Below are 22,917 nucleotides of genomic sequence, written 5' to 3'. Positions count from 1 at the left end.
ATAGTATTTTATCACATTGTCCTTTAGGATCTTCTTTCCTACTCTGGTTACTCCAGTTGAAGTTCTAGCCTTTCTCATTTCTCAGTTCTAACATTAATCTTGAAATTCTGCTTGCTCTCTGAGTAAAATAAGCACAGCTGTAGCAGGGGTGCTGCGAGAAAGCTAGGGCAGCCAAAGCAACACTTATATCAAGAAATTTATGAATATAAGGTTTCTAGGATTGCATATAGTGTGAGTATCAGGGTTTTGGTTAGATTAGGAAAAGGAGAAAGCCAGGAGTTCAATTTGGAACTGATTTGAAAAGTCAGTGCCAAAGGAGTTCTCTCCAAGTGATCTACAGTGTGGGGAAAGTCCAGGGTGTCTCGGAAGAAGCCCAGAGCTCTGGTAAGAGTAGAACTGAAAAAAGGCCCCCAAAATAAGATGAGAAATAAGAAATGATTCTTTTTTTTTGTAAGGAAAATTTAATGGTTGAAATGTCCAGACCTACAGATCAGCCATAGGTTAACATTTTAATTAAGGCTAGGATTATGGCTAGGGTTCAGATTTTGAAAAAAAAAAAGCCAAGAACTACAGATGGATTTTATCTGGAAACAGCTACCAAAGAAAACTGTTAGCTACAAAAACATTACCCTTAAGAATTCTTCATCTGTGAGAATTCAGGTGTGGCTTTTGTGAGGCTGCGCATGGCGTTAAATGTAGAATTATAACTGGGAGGAAGAGAAAGCCCTGAGTTCCCATTGCTGTGGTACTAGAAGATTTCTACCAAAGGTGAAATAGGACTGCCAGACCTTTCTCTGCTCTAGACTAATGTTTGGAAGGTCTCGGTTTCCTTGATCTATGCCTCGTCTATGGCTAGGATTATAGTAGACTCAGGTTTGGTATGTGAGAAAGAAGCTCAGCCATCTGTCTGGACCTGGGTTGGAAAGAAGTTAAGAAATCAAACTGAATGTTGACAAAATTTTATTCTCAGAAGTTTTTCATCTCAGCAAAGACAAGGGATGCTGTGTGCAAGGAGAACAGATTAGGTTATGTATCAGGTTAAGGTTGTATTTGAAAGAAGGAGAAAGACCATGTCTTCACTTTAAGGTGTCTGAGAAATTTCTTGCCAAAGAGAAATTCCATAAGGCAGAGTCATCTGCCTTAAGGCAAAGTCTCTTCAATATCTCTAGTTTCTGAGATCTCTGAACCCATAGTTGTGCTTGGAAAGGGACCATAGATATCTGCTCAGGGAAATTTAAGGCTACCAAAAGTTTTCACTTCAGATCAATTTTCCCTCAGGAACTAGCCTGGGCTGTCAAGTTTAAACTTTGATTAGAGTCAGGGTGAGGGCTGAGAGAATGAGAAAGCCCATAGCAAAAATTGCAGAGGGCTGGAAAGCTCTGTTTGAAGAAAAAAATGGTCTGGAAACATAGAGAACTCCTGTCTTCCTCTCAACCCTAGCTCTCATCTTCTTGGCTGAATCTTGCAAAACATACCCAAGTCCTCACTAGCGGAGAATTCTCCAGGGGAGAATTTCTTCTCTCAGACTCTCTCCAGGCCCTCTCAGACTGACTTTGCTGCCTTTCTCTTTCCTTCAGAACATGCAGATTTTAGCAGCTTGATATGTTGACCTGTTTTTTTGTGACCCCTTGTTATTTCTGACCATTATTTTCTGTCTGTGGATACATACACTCCACTTTTACAAAATGATGGTAGGACCTAAGATTCAAAACCAGCTGTATTTTTAATTTTAATTTTTTTTTCTATTTTCCTTTACATACGTGACAGTTCCTGCTGACTTTGACCTCAGTTTGCAGCTGTCTTGTTTTCAGCTTTCTGTGGAACAGAACAAAATGCCAGCAGGTGGTAACCTGTCTTTCTTGAAGTCATTTTATAATTAAAAAGTTGCAAAATGTGGAACAATGTCTGAGTTCAGTGCTTTTCCTTATTAAAGCACTTAATCATTCTTTCTAAAGAACTTATGCTATTTCTACTAACCCATTAAATTAGGTGAGATGGGGACAAGCATTTACTGTGCTTCACTGAAGACACTTTTACTGATGTCCATTAAATTATAGTGCAGGGTCAAATATTGCTATCTATCTGACATATGCAGTGGGGGACAAGGGAATTTTAGAAGCAGGTCAATAGTGAAAATGATTTCTGTGTTCTTTCACACACTTATGCAGATTTTGTTTCAAGGATTATTAAAAGATATTTATTAAAAAAAACCATATTTATTAAAAATATCTGCTGTAAATAGGTGTTACATTTTGACAGAGGACAGTATGAAACACCTCTTAAACTCTTCAGTTGCTCGTTACCTTTCTAATGAACTTTCAGGAAACTTCAATGTAATCAAAATTTCACTTAATATGGAGACAACTTTTAGAACAATAATAGGATTTGGAATTATTTATCTTGGCTCATTTCTTAATGACATAGTTACTCCTTTTAAGGTGTCTTCTGCAGTGTCTGTGGTACTTACAGGTCACATTTTATCTGAGTTTTAGAAGTATTTTGAAGTATATTATTTTAGTATTTAACTGATACATTCATGATCCATTTACGCTTTTATCAGACTTCTATAATGTCTGCTATATTTCATTGACAAAGGATATCAAATACCTAAAACCTTGGACAGAGCCTATGTGCTTTTTGGGGTTTTGAGAGGTTTTTTAAGTATAAATAATTAAGAGCCAGATTTAGTTAAATCTGGAGTAAGCTATGGGAAAAGGCCCTAGTTTGAAGAGGTACCCACGAAAGCTGTTTAAATATTCAAGGATTATCTCAGTTAAAGAGCGGTCTATCCCAACAAGCAGGAAGTCAGGCAAAAATGCCAGGAGTCCTGTGTGGATGAACAAGGAACTCCAGGCAAAACTTAAACAAAGTTGGTAAAACTCAGAAGCTGGAAGCAAGAACAAGTGAGTGGGAAGTACAGAGACAAGGGGCATCTAGAAGTGTGTTTAAGAAAACCAAAAAGCCCAACCGGAGCTCTCATAAGGGATGTCTAAGTCAACAAGCAGGGTTTCTACGGGTACACAAGTGACAAAAAGAAGACAAGGAAAATGTGCATCCTTTGCTGAATGGGGTAGAGGCTGTGGTGACTGTGGGAAAGGCTGAGATACTGAATGTTTTCCTTGCCTCAGAATTTGGTAGCAAGGCCAACCTTCAGGAATCCCAGGCCTTGGAAACTGAGGGAAATGCTGGAGTAAGGGTTATGTACCCTTGAGGGTGGAGGATTAGGGACTGCTTAAGAAAACCGGGCATACATAGATCCATAAACCCTGATGTGATGCACCCAAAAGTGATGAGGGAGCTGGGTGATGTAATTGTGACACCAATTTTGAAAATCTTTTATCAAATGTGGTGATTGAAAATGCCTAAGGACTGGAGAAGGGGAAATGTTATGCCTACCTTCAAGAAAGGCAAGAACGAGGATGCAGGGAATGATGGGCTGGTGAGCCTCAACTTGATCCCTGGGAAGGTAATAGAGCAGCTAATCCTAGAAAAAATTTCCAGGCACATGATAGACAAGACAGTCAACAAGAGCAATGAGGATTGCTCATTCAACAAGGGGAAATAATTCTTGAGCAACTTCATAAACTTTTGTGTGGTTTGGTAGATGAGAGGAGAAAACCAGTATCTACCTAGTTTCAGTAAGGCTTTTGACACTGTCTTTTGAAAGGTACTCATAGATGAGCTGATGAAGTATTGGGTCAGTGAGCAGTCAGTGAAGTGGATGGGAAACTGTGCTACTGATCACCATCCTCTGGACCCAAACATTAAACCAAAAGTCTAGTTGGAGGCCAGTAACAGACGTGTCAATGCTGGGTCTGATCCCATTTAACACCTCATTTAATGATCTGGATGATGAAGAAGAATGTACCTTTAGCAAGTTTGTTGTTACAAAAACCAGGGAGGAGTGGCTGGTAGAGCAGAGGGTTGTGCTGCCATCTGGAGAGACCTTGACATCCTGGAGACCTGGGTTTATACAGGTATTTCATGGAGTTCAATAAAGAGAAACACAAAATCCGGCACCTGGGAAAGGATAATTCCATACACCAATATATGACTGTCTTTTTCTTTTGCAGAAAAAGACCTGGGACTCCTGGGGGACCAAGATGAACATGAGCAAACACTGTGTCCTTCCTGCAAAGAAACCTAATGGTATCCTGGGCAGCCTTAGACAACGTGTTGCCAGCAGGGTGAGGGAGGTGATCCTTCCTCTCTACTCAGCACTGATGAGGCCATACTTAGAGGGTTGTGTCCACTTCCAGGTTCCTCAGTACATGACAGATGTGGAGCTACTGGACAGGGTCCAAAAAAGGACCACTAAGAAGAATAAGGGAGTGAAGCAGCTCTTATCTGAGGAAAGCTGGGAGAACCTGGAGAAGTCTTGGGCACGTTCTCATCAACATGCACAAATGTCTGAAGGCAAAGTGTAAAGAAGCCGAAGCCAAGCTCTTTTCAATGACAGAACAAGAGGCACAGGCAGTTGCATCTGAACATCATAAAGCACCTTTTTACTGTGACAGTGACCAAGCACAGGTTGCCAGGAAAGGCTGTGTAGTCTCCATCTGTGAAGACATTCAAAGACCTGATCCTGACCAATCAGCTCTTAATGACCATCAAAGTATATTCACGTCTAAATTGTTCTCTCAGGTAGCTTTGGAATTTTCTTCCTTGCTTATTGGATTGGGAAGGAGGAATTCTACATGGATGAATGTAATAATACTGATAAATGGAGTACTCATAATGTCCACATCATAAGACACCTATGAGAAGGGAAATTATGCTGGTAACCCCTGCTTCATGGCCCTACATTTCACGTAGCAGAGATTACACACATTATTTCTTGACATGGTCAGTTGTTCTAACATTGCTTATCCCTCAATTTTAGGTGTTGCTTACAAAATATTTGTGTTAATGAACATGAGCTGATCAAAAAGCAGGGAATTTCTCTAGTTAAAGTTTGGTAAGTACCATGTTATACTGGTTTATGCCAATATTGCTCATAGAACAGTGTCCCAGCAGTTAAAAAAAAAGTAATTTAATAGAGGATTAATAGAATACAACACAAAAATATATAATCTACTCTGTTGAGATAGGGAATTTTAGCTTTAGGAAGATCTAGGAGTATGAACTGCTTGGGAAATATTTTCTATTTGCACAGAATTCTATTGTAAATGCTCTAGGAGATCTCAGAAGCTGTTCGCTACTCCTGCACTGGCTTTACGTGATCAGATTTAGGTGTCTACATCTGAACCATCTGTCTAGACCTTTTTGTTCAGTCACGGGAAACTGACATTTCTAGGCATGTTTCACTACATAGATAGAATCATAGATCTCTGAAATAAATGCAGTAGTTTTATTCTAGATGTACTTAATTATCTACTTAAATTGTGTAGATGAACAAAGTGCTTGCTGAAATGTCACTTCAATATTAAAAAGAGAAGTGTGTGGTTTTGGTTTTTTTTTTTCTAATGGAAAAGAACTCTGTAAATAATGACTGCAGAAAGACTTGGAGGTTTTTGGTTCTGGTGATGTTTATTGCGTCATACAATTTTGATGATTTTTTGAAAATGAAAGATGTGAATTTATACTCCTTTGAAAAAAATTGATGCCCCAGTCTACTGTGTTCTATAAAAGATAATACTGAATTAAATGAGTTAAATATATCTTTGTTATACTTGGCTGCAAATGACATCGCTTAGCTCCATGAACTTATTTAGATCATGAACTCATTTATTTTTGAATGATCCAATTACTAATAAGGAAGACGCATGCAGAAAAAAGACAGAGAGATATTGAACATTTCATCAGATCCTTTTACATACTATATGGTTCGGTCTTGCTAAAGTCAAAGAAGCTGGAGTTCAAAACTTTTACTGTTCTGATAACTAGGATTTGCAGTCAGAGAAGTTTGTGCAAGACAAAAGATGTATGTCTTGAAGTCACTGGCTTCCAGATGAAAGATCAGCTTGGAGGATCTTAGTATATATTTTGAATAAATCTTTCATGCTTCAGCCACATTATTGGAATTGGAATTACATATCAGGCTACAATACTGAACTTCTTTTTAAAAAAGAATATAAATAATCTCATGTGAATTTACCAATGGAAAACTTATTTAAGTCACTAAAATAACACAAAAGCAAGACAGGAGTGTTAAGCTGTGAGATCTGCACAATCTATTATCTATCTGGTATCTATAATTTTTTGCTGGAAGTTATGGGATTGTCTCACATTCTGTGCTCTACCAGTTGCCTTCAAACTTTGAAGCACTTAATGCTCTGTGCGGTTAAATGTCTTCGCAGGCAAAAGCTGCTTACTAGAAAAAATCTCTTATAAAGTAGTTTAGAGATTTCAAATTATGTGAGAACTACTTTGTTTCATTTGTTTATATACTTGCTTTTTATGCTTATTGTATTACTCTGTTAACCGTTTCTTAATGACCTCAATTTTGCTCCCCAATAATATTGACTTAAAAAATACTATAAAATTAGTTTCTTTGCAATTGAAATTCATCTGTCTAATTTCTCCTATCCAATTTAAGTAAAAACGTGCAAACTGCAGGGAAATTAGTTTTTTTAAAACAAGATGCAATTTAGGTAATTACCTCCATTTTATTATGTGTATATTTGTGTATGTTTACAGTAATACATCTGTAGGGTGCTAGTAAATTGCTTAACTGAGGTATAACTTCTTGTTAAAGTTTTACTTATTTAAATGACAATTTAATAGAGATTTGTTTGTACCATAGACTAATAGTAGCTAATCAATCCTGTGTATGCTTCAGCAACAGCTGTGTCCTCTTCATGGATATTTTTACACCATCCAGTATCAGAGTGTTTCTTTAGTGTCAGTAGCAATCACTGCTCATGTAAAAGAATCAGAGGGAAATCTGATTTGTCAGGACTTGTCTTTGGTGTTTCATGGAATACAAACCTCAAGCGGCCAGGCCCTCTCCCTTTACATTAACACAAATGAGGCTGGACCCTGAATTCCTTATTTATTGTGTTTGCAGGAAGTTCTGTAAAAGGACATTTTTCTTCTAGTTTCATGAAACTTTTATTTTCTGATGCTAGATAGACAAAAATGTAAAATGGGATGGTCTAAGGTATCTTCTGAAAGAGCGTCACGTTACTTATTGACGACATGAAGGATTGCAGTATGATCCAGGTTGGAAGGGATCTCAGGAAGTCTCTAGGGCAGCATCCTTCACAAAAGGAGCTCTGCTTTGAGGTCAGACCAGGCTGTTCAGGGCTTTAGCCAGTCTGTTTTTCATAGCCTTGAAGGTTGTAGGCTTCACAGTTTGGCAAACTATCCCACTGCCTGGCCATCATCACAGTGAAAATGGTTCTTCCCACACCCCTTCAGAATCTTCTCTGTTCTTGTTGGTGCCCCTTGCTTCTCATATTCCCACATGCACTCCCATACAATGCCTGGTTTTGTCTTCCTCGGATCACCAGGAAAACTGAAAAGCTGCTCTTAGTTTCTCCTTAAGCCACCTCTTCTCTAGGCTGAATAAATCCAGTTTCCTCAGTCTTTCAAAACAGGACAAGTGCTCCTGCCTCTGATCAGCTTTGTGATCTGGTTGTTTAGTTGGGAGGCCAACCTGGGCACTAGATGTGGTCTGTGGTACTGTAGATGTGGTCTCATGAGCATTGTGTTGAAGGGGGAAATCACTTCTCTTATCTATTGGCTGTTTGGCAGCACAGTAATCTGATGACACCTTCTGGAGCTTTTTTGATATTCTCCTTCTCTCTGGTTCAGCTCAGGAGATACGGATTGTAAAACAGATTGCTAAGGTATCAGGTATACTTTGCAAGCCCTTGCTACAGGATTCCCAAAGGATAGAATGCTATTTGGTGGTTTTAATGCACTATGTTTTTTCTGTTTGTTGCCTTCTAAATCCGTCTTAGGCCGGAACACTGAAATTGGCATAATACCTTTTGAGTGGGCAGTATGCCATGCTAACAGATGGCCATGCTAGTGGACAAGTTATGTGCATCAACTTTGATTAGGATGGGCAGGAATCCTGAAACAGCCATCGCAGTGGATCTTCTGAGCCCGTTGTTACAGACGTAAGTCATCACTGCTGCTGCTCAGAGATGCAACTCTGAATATCCCAGAATAGCTTGTGTCTCCATGTAAAGTGTTTCTGCTTCAGTGGATCAGATTAATTTTGAGATAGAGTAATAATATTTTAAATCTAAGTTAACTTCTCTCAGATTGTCATGGCTACCAGCAAACACATTTTCCTGACCTGTACCTCCTATGTCTCACAAAAATCCTTATTTTTCTTCTTTTTCAGAAAAGCAGCCTTGTCCTTACTTCAGCAATATTTTTAACAGGCAAATTTGCCTAAGTAGGTAGGTAGATACGTAGCTAAATACATTGATCCTTCTGTTTGAAAATCTGAGAGCTCTTTATAGGAGTGGCTTAAAATTTTTGATATGCTTTCCCTAAGTAGTTTTAGTATTTTGAATCCTAAATTGTACCTTCTCTTACTATTTTAATGACAACCAATAAAATTGGGTTTTCTAATTCAAAATTTGTTGCACAGTAAATCTATTTTTGTTCACAATTTTGTATGAGAAAATTATTTTCTATGGTGATTATATCTCTATTCAGAGATTTATGCTTTATGTGGGGACAATATCGTCTGAATTATTTTAGAACAGGAGAGATAATCTTGCACTTTCAAAATAAACTACTTTTTCAAAAAACAATGTTGTGAAGGTGTACTGCACCTTTACAGTGATCTTTATTTTGTGCTTTTAGAGTTTTCTCTCCCCTTTAAGCATAATTTGTACCATATATTTTATGTTTATAAATGTAAAAATTAAACTAAAAATAATTTCAAATATTTTCTTAAGTGATTTGATAAAAAATGTAATGAAACCAGATTTTGCATCTGATAGCAAGTGATAAGAATTATGTTCATATTGATTGTGTTATCTTAATCTCTAGATCCACTGTCTTGCTTAGATAACATTATGATATGTGTAAGTGTATTATCCTGATAGAGCAGAAAACTGTGGGACAGTGCTGTGTTCTTTATTACTGCTATATTTCAGAGTTTTTATCCAACTATGGAAGCTAGCCAGTAAGCAGTGAGGAAGGATCATCTTTTGGAAGCTGATTACTGCTGCATTGTCAATATGCAGCAAAGTGGTATATATCACTGTCAGTGATATTGGACTGAGAATGATTGGAACTCCATGAAAATTGACCTATGAAAAAGGATTTGAGCTTTTTAGCCCAGAAAAAAGAAGTCTGAGAGGACATATAGAAGCCATCATCTAATACAAAAAAGGTGGCAGGAAGAAAAGGAATAATCCATCCTTCTTATTCTCTGCAGATATAGTGCCGAGTAACAGGCTTTCTTTGAAGGAAGGAGGAGGTAAGGGATACATCAGGTAGAAGTATTTTAAAGCTGAGAATGGTTGAGCACAGGAATAGGTTATCTGAGTAAATAGTGCAGCATCTGTAACTGACAGGTTATAAGAACTGGTTTCCTTAATGAAATAGAAGGTATGCTGAGTCCTCAGCTGGGGATGGATTACTTTATCTGTCAAGATTTCTTCCAATCTATTCTACTATTATTAAATACCTTGTCATCAGAGAGAATTCCATGCTTTTCTTTTTTAGCTTGCAATGTTATCCTTTATGGAAAGAGAATCTCTAATTAAAAGATATTCTACACCGATCAAAATATATGTAAAACACTTGAAGCATTCAAATACAGAAGACTCTTAATGAATGTCCTAGTTTTGCTCGCAGGTGCCAAGAAAGGGCAGAGCCTAAAGCCATGGGGGTACGGCTTGGTTGCTATTCTATGCCAAACAGGTTATCACTGGCCGGTCCTGGCTTTAGGGTGAAGGAAAAGGTGAATGCACACCAGAAGTGGGCCATTTTATTCCATTTCTTCCTCAGGGACCAACACTGCAGACTCTATCCCTCTTCTGCCACTGCCTGTCCCTTCCCACCCCTCAGCAGAATGCAATTCCAAGGAGAGAACCCAGCCTAGATGTGGGCACTGACCTGAAAGGGTCTGAGTTGAGTCAAGCCCAGCCAAATCCAGCTGAATAATGTGGATCATAGCCAAGCCCAGTGGAACAAGTGATCCAGGAGTGGGGGGTATGGTACAGGGCAGACAGTCTGGGTTTTGGGGGATTTGTCCGTCATTGCTTTTTCATTATCTTGGGAGGCCATGTGGCGCTAGCTGCAGAAATGTCCACCATCTTGTCTTTGCCTCGGGAAAAGCTGTGTGTCACTGCCGGAGTGTGGAAACATCCACCACCTTGCCTTTGTCTCAGCTGCCATGCTGAACTGAGCCAAGGTGGTGAGCACATTTTGTGTGCAAATCACCCTCTCTTTTGCATACTTTTGTTATTAATATTGTTGCTGTTATATTCATTTCTTATTCCATTGCTGTTTGTTTTCAGTAAATTGTTATCTCTATGCACAGTTTCTGCCACCAGAGGGGGTGGGGGAAAGGGGAGACGTTTTCTTGGAGTTTAATTTCCATCGGGGTTTAAAAAACCACGTGCAAATTAACGATTGAAAGAATAATTTTTTGTTTTGCTTTTTCACACAGCAAATTCATAAGGATATTTTCAAATGTCAAAATATACTGAGCATTCACAGTGCTGAATTCAACGTATGGATTGGAAAAAATTAATTAATACATTTCTAACATTGCAAAAATTTTATGGAAGCTGGGTTACATTTTTCAGGAGAAGTCATAACCTTAAAAAATTTTCTGCCCTGGATGCATGGGCAAATGGTTGAAGTCCTTATTTCCCTGAAGGAAGTCCAAAGTAGGAGATGAGGGAATTTAGCAATTACAGAATCAAACATTTTTATTTCTTCAATTAAAGCTAATCCGGTTAAAATAAACTTCAGTTTAAAAAAATAATACATTCATGGTCTATGCATGTTTTAACAGCAAACATTTTTCTAAAGAATTTACTTCCTAATGGTAAGCAAAAGGAAAACTGAATCTACAGAATATAGTATATATAGTATAATGTAGTATTTCTTACCATTTTAATGTGTAGCAAGTGCCAAAGCAATCCATGTAATTATATATATATGATAGGCTTCTTGCATCAAGGGCTTCTCAGTCTTACTGTCAGCTGTTACTTCACTATAAAAAGCTTCTGTACTGTCTCTGGTAGAAGCAGAGTTGGCTCTGAATGAGTTTAATTATCCTTTCTCAGACTAGTAGAATTCAGGAGTTGTTACTAAAGATTGTCAGAGGTATGCTGGCAAGCCACATTGTGTAATGAGATCTGTCAGAGCAGTTCCTCCACAACCTTTTTCAGGCTCTTGGAAATCCAGTAAAGGAAATTGTGGTGGCAAGCATCAAGTGAGCATCTGACAGTGAAAACTAGTTTGAGTGGTAAATGTGGGATTCAGCCTATAATAAACATGCCGTAAGTATATATGTCCATACTCCTGGTTAAATGTGAGTGGCAAACAGGACTGTGGGCTGTAGACTATGAAAACCAAAAGCAGCGAAGAAGCAGCCTGCAACCATATCCAAACTGCTTTCTGAGCATATTTTCTTATTCTTCTCTTAGTATTGTCAGTTCAGATTTCTTTTCAGAAATAGTATTCAAGGCTACAGATGTCATTTATCTGGGTCTCTGTAAAGCTTTTGACACGATACCCCATGACATTCTTCTTTCTAAACTGGAGAGAAATGGATTTGATAGGTGGAGTGTTAAATGGATAAGAAATTGGTTGGATAGTCACATCCAGTTGTCAATGGCTCAGATCCCAATGGACATCAGTGATAAGTGATGTCACAAGTGGTCAGGGAAGCGGATTCTGCCCCAGTGCTTCACTCTGGTGATACCCCACCTGGAGCACTGCATCTAGTTCTGGGACCCCATCCCAGGAAGGACATCAATCTGTTGGAGTGAGTCCAGGGGAGGACACCATGGTGGTTAGAGAGTTGGAGCACCTTTCCAGTGGGGAAAGGCTGGGAAAATTGGGATTTTTAGCCCAAAAGAGAGAAGGCTTTGGGATGACCTAATTGCCGCCTTCCAGTACCTGAAAGGAGCCTACAAGAAGGATGGAGCCAGACTTTTTGCAAGAGCATGTAGTGACAGGACAAGGGGGAATGACTTCAAACTTAAAGAGAGTAGATTTATATTAGATATTAGAAAGGAATTCATTACTGTGTGTGTAGTGAGGCATTGGAAGAGGTTACCCAGAGAAATTGTGAATGACCCAACACTGTCTGTGTTCAAGGCCAGATTGGATGGGATTCCAAGCAGCCTGGTCTAGTGGAAGGTGTCCCTGTCCATGGCAGGAATGTTGGAACCAGATGATCTTTAAGGTCCCTTCCAAGCCAAGCCATTCTATGAGTTTATCATTCTAAGCCTGGCATTTAGATTTTATTATATTGAATTTCACAAAATATGACAGCTAGTATGGGCTATTTTTGGTCACAAATGTACTAAGCTAGCTAAGCTGTCAGGCTGCAGTCATATCTGACAGACGAAAGAATGAAATTATACCATCCTAAAGAGTTTCTCAGGAGGGTGTTACCAAGATGATCATCAAATTTAATTATGTTGACTGATGCACTTACATTCTTAAAGCCTGACAATATTTTTGTGTCTGCTCTGTTTGAAGCGCTGCTTTCTACTCTCCAAAATGATCAGCTTTTGAAATTTGCTGATCTGATGGTAGAAAAACCAGATTTTCAGTGATAGCATGGAACAGATTTGGATCTGAGAGTGTATACAGCAGTAATGACTACACACTTGTACAAACAGGTTGTAAATTTTCTGCTTCTCAAATCCTCCATTTTGGCAGACATGTTCAGTAGAGTACAATTTTTCATTGGTATTTCGAGGAATGTGTTGGAAGTTGTTATGATCTTTATACCATTACAGAGTATTTTGAATTTTTCAGGTTAAATTTGTTTTTTTTAGGGCTTTTTCCATCCAAGTAGGAAATGTAAGTAGGTGTCTGAATACAGAGGTTTTTTTACCTGTGAAACTATTCAGTGATGCTTTCTGTCATTTGATCATGCATAATTTTGGTTTATACGGATGTGCTCTGAGACATCTACATAGACTATGAAGGAAAATGCTACTTCTCAGAGCCGAAGACTGGAAGAGACTGATAAGACTAGAATCCTTAGACAGCAGAGATTCAACATACACCCTATGTAATACTACATGCCATGGACCTCCCAAACACTTTCTAATACCTTCCAATAAACTTTAAAATACTAACGTGATATTTGCAAGGACTGGGCAGAAACAGCACTACTTTATTTAACGGAAAAGTACATGTAAAAGTTGCTGTTCCAGAAATTTAGCTTTCAAAAAACAAGAAAGACCTAAAATCATTCTTCTGGAGAAATGGAAAAACAAGACAATAAAAAGTTCTGTTTTAAAGCCGTGCAAAAAGTACCCCAAATCAAACAAGTCACTGCTTGTCACGGGTTGGGTTTGTAACCGGGCGGAAACACCAATTTAGTGTAGTGGTTTGGGCTAAAATACTCATTACTGTTTATCTTCTGTGAGATAAGAATTAGGAGAAATGCAAAGCAGGCACCAACTTGAATGAATATAAAGAAGTTTATTAACAGACCTAAAAGAAGAAAGGGAAAAGAAAAAAAAATTATACCACCTTCAGAACTCTCCTCCTCCCCCCACCTTCCTCCCTTCCCCCACTGACAATGTAAAGACAACCCTTAAGATGTTCAGTCTGTTTACCACTTCCGTAATAACCTTGTTCAGTCCATTTAGAAAGAGAAGTCTCTTTTTGCTCGTGCCATGAAAACATGAGACAGCCACCCACTTCCAAATATTGTTCAGTCCATTTAGGAAGAGGAGTCTCTCTGCTTGCGATGTGAGTCCCTTCCCCCGACTTGCAGCTTTTCCTGCAACTGCTTTCGAGGGTCCACTCTTGAAAGTTTTCTGGGGTACAATTTTTAAGGTTGAGCTGTTCAGAAACAAAAAAACAGAGGCCCTTCTCCTTCCCTGGGAGCAAAGGGTCATCTTCATCTTTAAGACTATCTCTGGAAGCATCTCTAGGAATTGAGGTTTTTCTCCCTTCCTCTTTGGAGCAAAAGTCCTCATCTGGTTCATCTGGTTCATCTCTCTCTGTCCAAACTTCTCATGAAATTACAGCTGTGGCAGCATCTGCCTATTGCTTATGAGTTGAACACTCCACCCCCCATATCTTCATGAAATTACAACAGGATACTCTGATATATCATAGCTTCACAACAGACTTTCAGCTTTAAGCATCTCCTCTCTCTCTTCCCTCAGGTTTTCAGCTCTTCACAGCACTAAAAGGGTTAATCTCACCTCGGCCTTGCAGCTGGAATGTGGCTTATCGCTGTTGGTCACCTGGCCTCTGCCGGACAGAGGTGCCGCTTTGCTGAATCTCGGCCGCAGTGGAGGGGGGGGGGGGGGTTCTGAGCCTCTCTGGCCGCCCACGGCAAGGCAGTGGGGGGGGGTTCCACGGCTGGAACAGGCCCATGGCTCCAGGCTGGCCGTGGCCCGGCCCGGCCTGGCCCAAGCAGGGCCTGGCCGGGCCCGCTGGCCCCTGCACGGGGCCTGCAGCCACCTGTGCCAGCGCCGGAAACGAGAGAGAGCTTGGGGGGGAGTTTGTCTATTCTTAAGTGTGGATCACAGAGGCGGTCACAACTTTAAGTGGCTTAAAGAATTGTCCATATTCAAACTGGCCAGCTGATAGGTTCTATCAGGTCCCAGAGGAAGCTGTAAGCACCCCTTAGCAAGGATATCCCTTCCGGGACTATGCTTGCTAACCTATGACACTGCTCTAAACACAGTTTAAAGAGAAATAATATTCATCTTATTTTCATTTCACTGATTTCTCATCAGTAAAAGACTACTCTGAACATTTAATATGCTACCTGAATCTTGTTTTGTCAGCTGCAGAGTTAGGTATTGATCAGCCTTTGCAAAAGTCAGCTGCACTAAAGACATGGTCTTTCAAGGAATGACTGGATTAGAATTCCCTATGGGATGAAATAGATTATATCTCTTCAAAAAGGACACACTGACAGTCTTACCTGAATCTCCAGACATCCTCTCCTGTTCAGCCAAAAATTACATGGAGAAGTTTATTTTTGAGAAAGGCAACTCCCTGTCTATGCACTTACTTTCCACTCAGTTGGACAAATTCAGCCAATTTACAAAAAAACTCCCAAAGCTTCTGCAAGAAAGCAAAAAGTCTTATTTATTTTCCATATCATGCAGAAGGTTAAACCTAAATTTGAATACCTTACTAAACACATCCAGCTGTCTTCTACCACATATTGAGTGATGCATTTGTAGTGTGCACAAAGCAGTGTAAAAACTCTGATAGACAGACTACAACGCCTTTGTTTAAGGCCAACGAAAACAAACCAAATTATTTGTTTTTCTACTTGAATATATATTCATTAAAATCTCTTGATGATGTTTTCACTACAGCACTGTATATATGTTGTATCACTGTATATATGCTGTAGCACCACAGGCTTAGCTATAGTTGATAGTGAAATAGCAAATGGCCTCAGTTATTTTTCAAAGATGAATGTTTCTTGAGCAAGGAATAAATTAGGAATAAATTACAGAACTGACTTCTGGGAATGTAGACATGTCAAATTGAGATGATAAGACCATATTCAATGAGCACACTAATAAACAAGAGATGGTGAATTCAACAACAGAAAGAGTATGAACTCTAGATTTGAAAGGGACAAATAGGCATATTTCAGTTGAAGATTTTTATTCCTCCAGAGCCTCTGAAAATATTAATAAAGAGTTTTATTACACTGAAAGATGGTGCTGCCTTTTGAATCTATGTTATGTGTTCCACTTTAGAAAAGGGAAGTTAGCTGTCTGGGCTGCAAAAATTATATTAAATACATACCTGCTGTGTTTATCAGCAAAGCTGTTGACTTTCAGCCTCCCCCTCCCCCCCCCCGCCCCCAGTTCCTTACCTAGATGATATTGTTCAGGAAAGCAATTACAAATAAATGTAGGCAGATGTGAGCAGCCTGGCAACTTTGAATGCGACTCAGGAATTCGCAATAATCCTGGACTGTGTATCTGTATGATTGTGAATACCAGACAGAATATATCCAGTGCTGAAATGCTCTTTATTACCTTCCAGATTTTACCCTGGAACAAGGGTTATTTCCTTGTAAAGCATGTAACAGGGATTACAACATCAGCATTGATGACAAAATGAAGGTGGAGTAGTAAGCAAATCAAGCTATACTGCATGAGCACAGAGGGTTTTGACACAATCTCTAAATGTATATTTGTTGTGGACTGTACTGTCTTTTATGCTTTTTCTAGTCTGTGCTTGGGCTAGCTAATAAAGTCTTGTTACCCTATTTCTTGAATTGACATTTTTCATTCCTGTCTTCAGGGTTATTTTCAGTTTTCCTACACAGTTTTAATAAGAATTGAGGACATATCCAAACCACAGTTCCAAACTAGGTTTTTTGCTGATGTTATTAGCAAAAAGATTGCAGCAGAAAGTTCAGAACCACTAGTGACAATGTAAAATTTAATGTATTCTGCATACATCCACTGGGGAGGGATACTTGGCATTTTCTAAATCTCTGAACCAAACAAACGGAAAGAATTTGTAACAACACTATAAAATTCTAAAAACAAGACTCTGAAAAAACAATGATAATACATTGCATTCTGGACAGATATTCTACCTCAAGTCAAGTAAGTGTGGGTTTTTTGATGGTTATCAAAAACCCCATACTTGGTCATCCTGGACCTAATATATACTGCAGTGTCCTATTTCAGCTGGGGTATACTTAATTTTCTACCTAGTAGGTGGTACAGTGTTGTGTTTTGGATTTGAATTTTCCCTTTGTTTTCTGTCCTGTTAAACTCTCTTCACCTCAACCCATGAGTTTTACTTTTTTTTCCCAGTTCTCTTCTCTATCCTGTTGGGGGAGCGTGAGCAAACAGCTGTGTAGTGTTTAGCTGCTTTCCAGGTTAAACCACAACACACAGTCAGTCAATATATAAACATGAATTCAAGAAAGAAATTTCTATGATTGCCTGAACCCTGTAAAAAGAATACGTCCTTTGTTTTTCTATGCATCCCTACTCCAGTTCTGACACTGAACTTTCAATATAGACTGTAAAGTTAATTCTCTCTTGCCCTACACAAGTCCAGAAATGTAGACTGAATGGTAGTTTCTTTCTTTCTTTCTTTCACTGTTTGTTGATGCCTGTAAGTGGCCCAGATGGTCATTCCCAATGTGCTCAACTTTGAGTTCTATTTTATGAAACTTGTGGTGTAAAGCAAAATTTGTATAACCTCTTTTTTTTTTTTTTTTTTGTATAAGCCTGTCTGTCATGAAACCCACTCATTTGGATATTTAGTCTACCTTAGAGTTGCTAACTCAACCATCAAATTGTAATTGTGATCTGCAAGACAGCACAGTATCTTTGGATATTTTTAAATGAAACAACACTCTTAAGGTAATTCAGAGGAAGGATTGTGAAATTAATGTTTCCAATAAATTAATGGAATTGACGTGGGCTTTCAAGTTTGGACTTTTATATCCTGTGTTACCAGTCACCTTATTAAGCAATACTTTATAATATCTGTGCACAATAAATGCATTCATTACTATATCAGCACTAAGATGACTACAGATAGATGGTTACACTCAAAGATCCCATTCAGCCCATTGAGAGAAAGTTTCTTCTTTGTAATAAAGGGTAGGAGGTGATAGTCTTAACTTTAGAGCAGTAAAAGGAATTACCACATTGATGAAGTGAATTCAATTGCAATGTAGGTATGTGGTCATTCTGGAGTATAAAGCATTTTCAGGTATTTGCTTCATACTTTCAGAACAACAGAAATACTAATTGTACCAAGACTGCATCCAACGGTGCATCTTTCTCTCTCAAATATGCACACTCTGCTAAGAAAAAATAAAAATTAAAAAATCAAACCAAACCAAACCAAAGAAACCAAAAAAAAAAATAAAAGAAGACAAGCATGTTTTCAGTGCTTAATATAGGAATTGTTTTCAGATACTGCCGTACATGAAAAAGAGACTGAGACTGACACGAGTTGTTCTTTGAGTACTATGAAACTTTTTAATCACAATTTTTGATTGTCCTGAATCATATTAGGACTACTTAAAACAGATCAAATGCCAAACCCACTGAAAGTTTACTTGAATGAGGATACACTGATTATTGAGGTAAAAGATATCAGCATTTGCTATTGAATTGATAAAGTACAGCTAAATCTGTTATCCTGCCAGCAGCTGTTTGCAATTAGATAGATGTAGCAACTGGAAAAACAATATAAAGAAAGAAATAAGAAAGCAGAGCTATGACAAAGGTTAGGCCTTAACTCCTTTACTGCCTTTAGTATTCAGTCTTTATCCTTCTTGTCATGCACAGTCTATTGTGAAACATTTCTTTTGCATTTGTATGTAATTGTTTATAATCGACATCCGTAATTAGCACTTAATATTTTGTTTAAAATGCAATCTATATTTTTAATCTTTATCTCCCAAAACACTATTTTATCTTGTTCTGTCTCAGAATTTAACAACTACTAAATATTCTTGCAAAAAAACCCCAAAACCCAACGCGAACCAAAACACAAAACTCATTTAAAAGATATTAGAACAATATGTATCTACCATAAGTTAGTGTTTGCATTATGCAGAAAGTATAAATGCTGCATTTGCACAAAATAACTTGTTATTTATGTTTTATGGATCATGCCCTTAGGCAACTTTTCATTATGACGACTGAAGTGAAAAAAGGTTTCTGAAAAATCAAATGATTGCTGATACTGGCATTATTTCCAGGGAAACTTCAACAGGCAAAGCTAACTTCCTCACATGCTGAACACATAAAAATAAAATATTGTCCAATTTTGCATAAATCCCTCCCAGATTAAAAAAATAGTTTGTAAATGTGTTTGTGTTTTGTTTCTCCCTTCATCAAATGTAACAAGCATTATTTGGCTACTGCTTTTATCTGTATTTTACTATATTATTTGATATTTGATGTAATTTAATAATACTTCAATGTTTCTAATAATATTTTTAAAGCCATCATAAGTTGATTTAAATACAGACATTATATTTGCTTGCTTATATACTTTTTTTATGATCTTTGATCCAAATAATTATTTGAACTGTACTTGCTTGGTGACTTTCAGATTTATGTTGGCATTCTGAAAGTGAAGAATTCCTTGGCAACATCCATAGACTGTATGAAATTGCTCCCTTTGCAAGCAGACCAAATGCTCTGTTCCATAGCTGTGCCAGTTACAGCAGAAGCTACTGTATAGTGAGGGAACATTGTCATTTGTGTGATGTATGGGTACCTCAAAGCAACTCCTTGGGTCCCTCCACAGAACAAAAACAAATTGTGAATTCTACTGATCAGTTCATAACTCATAGTGAGCTGGCTGTTTAGCTTTAAGACATTAGAGGTTTTTGCAAAAAACCCCCTTTTGACTATAAAGGCAAAGGAAGAATAATTCTGACAAAGACACACAGCAAGAAAAATAGTAAAGCATCCCACTTAAACTGAAAGTTAAGGCTACCAGATATTTTCAGCAAAGATCCCAGAAAGAATACACTGAGTTTTTCCTTTCACAGTTTTCTTTCTTCCCTCTCACTTTCATTTTCCAAATTCCACAGAAGGTTCCTGGATTTTCTTTTTCTGTGAATATCTTGCAAAAAATTTTCATTCTTCTCCTTTAGCCATTATTTGGGTCCAGGATTCTGTAATATTTTCCAAAACTCAAATTGATTTTACTTACCTGAGAACTTCCTATTCCCTCTGTCCACCATATAAAGTTACCTTCTATGCACTTGAACACAGCACATTTCCAAGCTCTATCCCTCAGAAGCATTATTTTTCCTTCTATAAAACTTTCTTTGCCAGTCATATTAATCATCTCAATAATGTCTCCATGTTGTGGTCAATGGAAGATTTGACTTGGAAGATGAGATATCTGTTGAGGCAACGTTCACAAATGATTCACCACTGCTCCTTCAGCTACAATTTGGGCAAGGAAGAAGCTTTGTGGTCATGAAAAATAATTAAGAAATAGCTCAGTCCATTTCCAGAGTTGAAGTAGTTTCCAGCAGTCCTCTGCTCACTAAGAAGGTGGCTACCAGGTGGTGGGATAGAAAATTGACTGTGGCAACAATGACAAAGACAGCACTTTCTTGGACCAGGAGAGAATAACTAACATTGCCTTGTTTAAAACTTCTCAAAAGTTAATATATGTACTTCAAACAGTATTACAAAGGTAAATGTTTTCCTTCAGCACAGTGGAGGTAGGCTATACTTCAGCAAAATTGATGCCAGGAAAATGAGATTTTCAGCAGCAAGTCCTCTTTTGTCTTTCAACTTTTGCCTGTTTGCTTGTTTGGTTTTTGACTTTCCAGTGCTTATTTATAGGTCAAAGTCTAAGTCTGATGTCAAGCTGTTAGATTAGGTGAAATAATAAATTCCTTATATGCTAATACCTACATCTCTAGTCAACAAGGATGTCTTTTGTCAGGAAGATATATAATTAAATTACCCATTCCCCAAATAAACAAACATTTTGATCAAGTAAGGCTTCTCAGTAGCTTTTGGAATGAGTGCTGCATTGTCTCCTACTAAGTTGTCACTGTCTTTAATGAATTCTCATTATGTAGTGACTTTCTGATGTAGTTAATTTAGCTTACTACTCAGTATGGATTTATGAAGGATTGTTTCTAGAAGACAGGAAATTTTATCATACTAGTTCGACTCAGCATTAATTTTGTTTTTTTTTTAATTTTGGATGATTTAATGTTAATTAGGGATGACAGATTATAATCATATAATTGAAGTCTTCTGTTAAAAGAAAGATAACAAAGGACCTCATTGCTTTCTTCATTCTTGACCAAAACAGATCTGGAAGATATCTGAGGACAAAATGCTAGATTAGAGCCCAACCTAGTTTACTCCAGCACATTCTGATGAGCAGGGTGAAGACATTTTCTATTTCCAAAGTATTCTTTTAATGTGAATATAGGGATGCAATTGAGTGATTGATTTTTTTAAAAGGCCAAATATTGATAACATGTCTTGAAAAGTGATACATCAAAAAGAGTATGTAAGGTATTGAAACACAGTAAAGAAGATTATCCTCAAGAAGATTATCCTGGGAGGTATTGAAAAACAACTGAAGGACAATGCAGTCACTGGTCACAGCCAGCATGGCTTCATAAGGGGAAAGTTCTGCCTGCCAAACATGATTTCATTTTATGACAAGGTAACCCACCTAGTTGATCAAGGACAGCCAGTTCATGTAATATTTTTGGATTTCAGTAGGGCTTTTGATACTGTATCTATAGCATCCTTCTGAACAAAATGTCTAGCACTCAACTGGATAAACACATCATGCACATGAGCAACAGGCCCACAGGTAGGGCACAAAGGGTTGTAGTGAATGGGGTGACATCAGACTGGTGACCTGTCACTAGTTGTAAAATTCTCTCACCCTGGGAAGGCCACATACACACGGGGCATTCACATGAGAGGCAGCTGAGGATGGTCATAAACCATCCAAGACCCCCAACATGCCCCCCAGACCCATTCCTGAGGCTTTGCACTAGAGCACTGCATGTGATGTAAAGTGATGCAACAGATCCAGAGTTTGTTGCAAAAGACATTGTAAAACTGTTCCAGCCTCCAGGGGAAGTACCTGGGCATTCCCACCTGGCCCACATGTATCCATTGAACTCTATGTTTTGTGTGACCCTCACCACCAAGACCAGAAGAGGATCAACTGGATACCATGGGGATCTGATTATTCTCTACCTAATCTGTCTCTGTGACTCACTTTCCCTCTTCCCTCTCCCTCTCTTTCTGTTTATTTCTATCTGTCTCTATCAACTTCAAATTTACTGTTAAATAAAATCCATACTATTGACTTCAGCATATGATCTTGTTTGCACCTTAATTTGGGCAGAGGTAACTCTCTAACAGTTTTAATAACCGGATCATAACAGGTACCCTGTATCAAAGGACAGCGTGTGTAAAAAACTGTGTGTAGGTCAAGGCAAGATTGGCAAAGTACCTGAAAGAGGATTATACTGAGGGTCACAAAGCAGGCAAATCACAAATATCAGGCAAATCACATGGCTCAGCAAAACCTCTAAGCTGAAATACCAGAGAATGACAGGGAAAGTATTCCAGGGAAATGTCATATAAACTTGTACTGTTTTTGTTCTTTTTCAGAAGTCCATTTATGTCTACTGGGTTGAATCTGGACTGGACTGACTGTGGACTAAATAATATGCCACATGGACCCATGATCTGACCTCTAGTGGCCTATCTTCTCTTTTTGTATTTTTTGATAAACTCGAAATGCTGAGCTTTACAGAGTATATGCTATGGTATAGTTAGTCTATTTTACCAATATGTTCAATTGCAAATAGATATGCCTCAAATGTTAGAAGAAAATAATGAGTTTTGCATCTGAAATTCTAGGCAGTGTTATGTGCAATTCCTGAGAATCATACTAAATATATGAGTTTTTAATATATTGCTGTGTTTGGTTCAAGTGGCAAGGTTTTGATATCAGGGGGCTTCAGGTGTGTCTGCTGTGAGGACACCAGAAGTTGTCTGTGTGTTGGACAGAGCCATTTCCAGCTGGCTCTAAGATGGACTTACCACTGGCCAAAGCTGAGCACATCAGTGACATAGGTGGGACTTCTGTGATAATACATTTAAGGAGGGTAAAATAACACTGTGCAACAGCAACTGTAAGAAAGGAGTGAGAATATGTGAGAAACAGCTCTGACAACATCAAGGCCAGGGGAGGAGGTGCTGAAGGAACTGGAGAAGGGTTTCTCACCTGAGCCTGTGGTAAAGACTGTGGTGA

This window comes from Aphelocoma coerulescens, chromosome 1A, assembly GCF_041296385.1.
Source record: "Aphelocoma coerulescens isolate FSJ_1873_10779 chromosome 1A, UR_Acoe_1.0, whole genome shotgun sequence".
Taxonomy (NCBI): domain Eukaryota; kingdom Metazoa; phylum Chordata; class Aves; order Passeriformes; family Corvidae; genus Aphelocoma; species Aphelocoma coerulescens.
Note: the sequence above shows the minus strand (reverse complement) of the source record.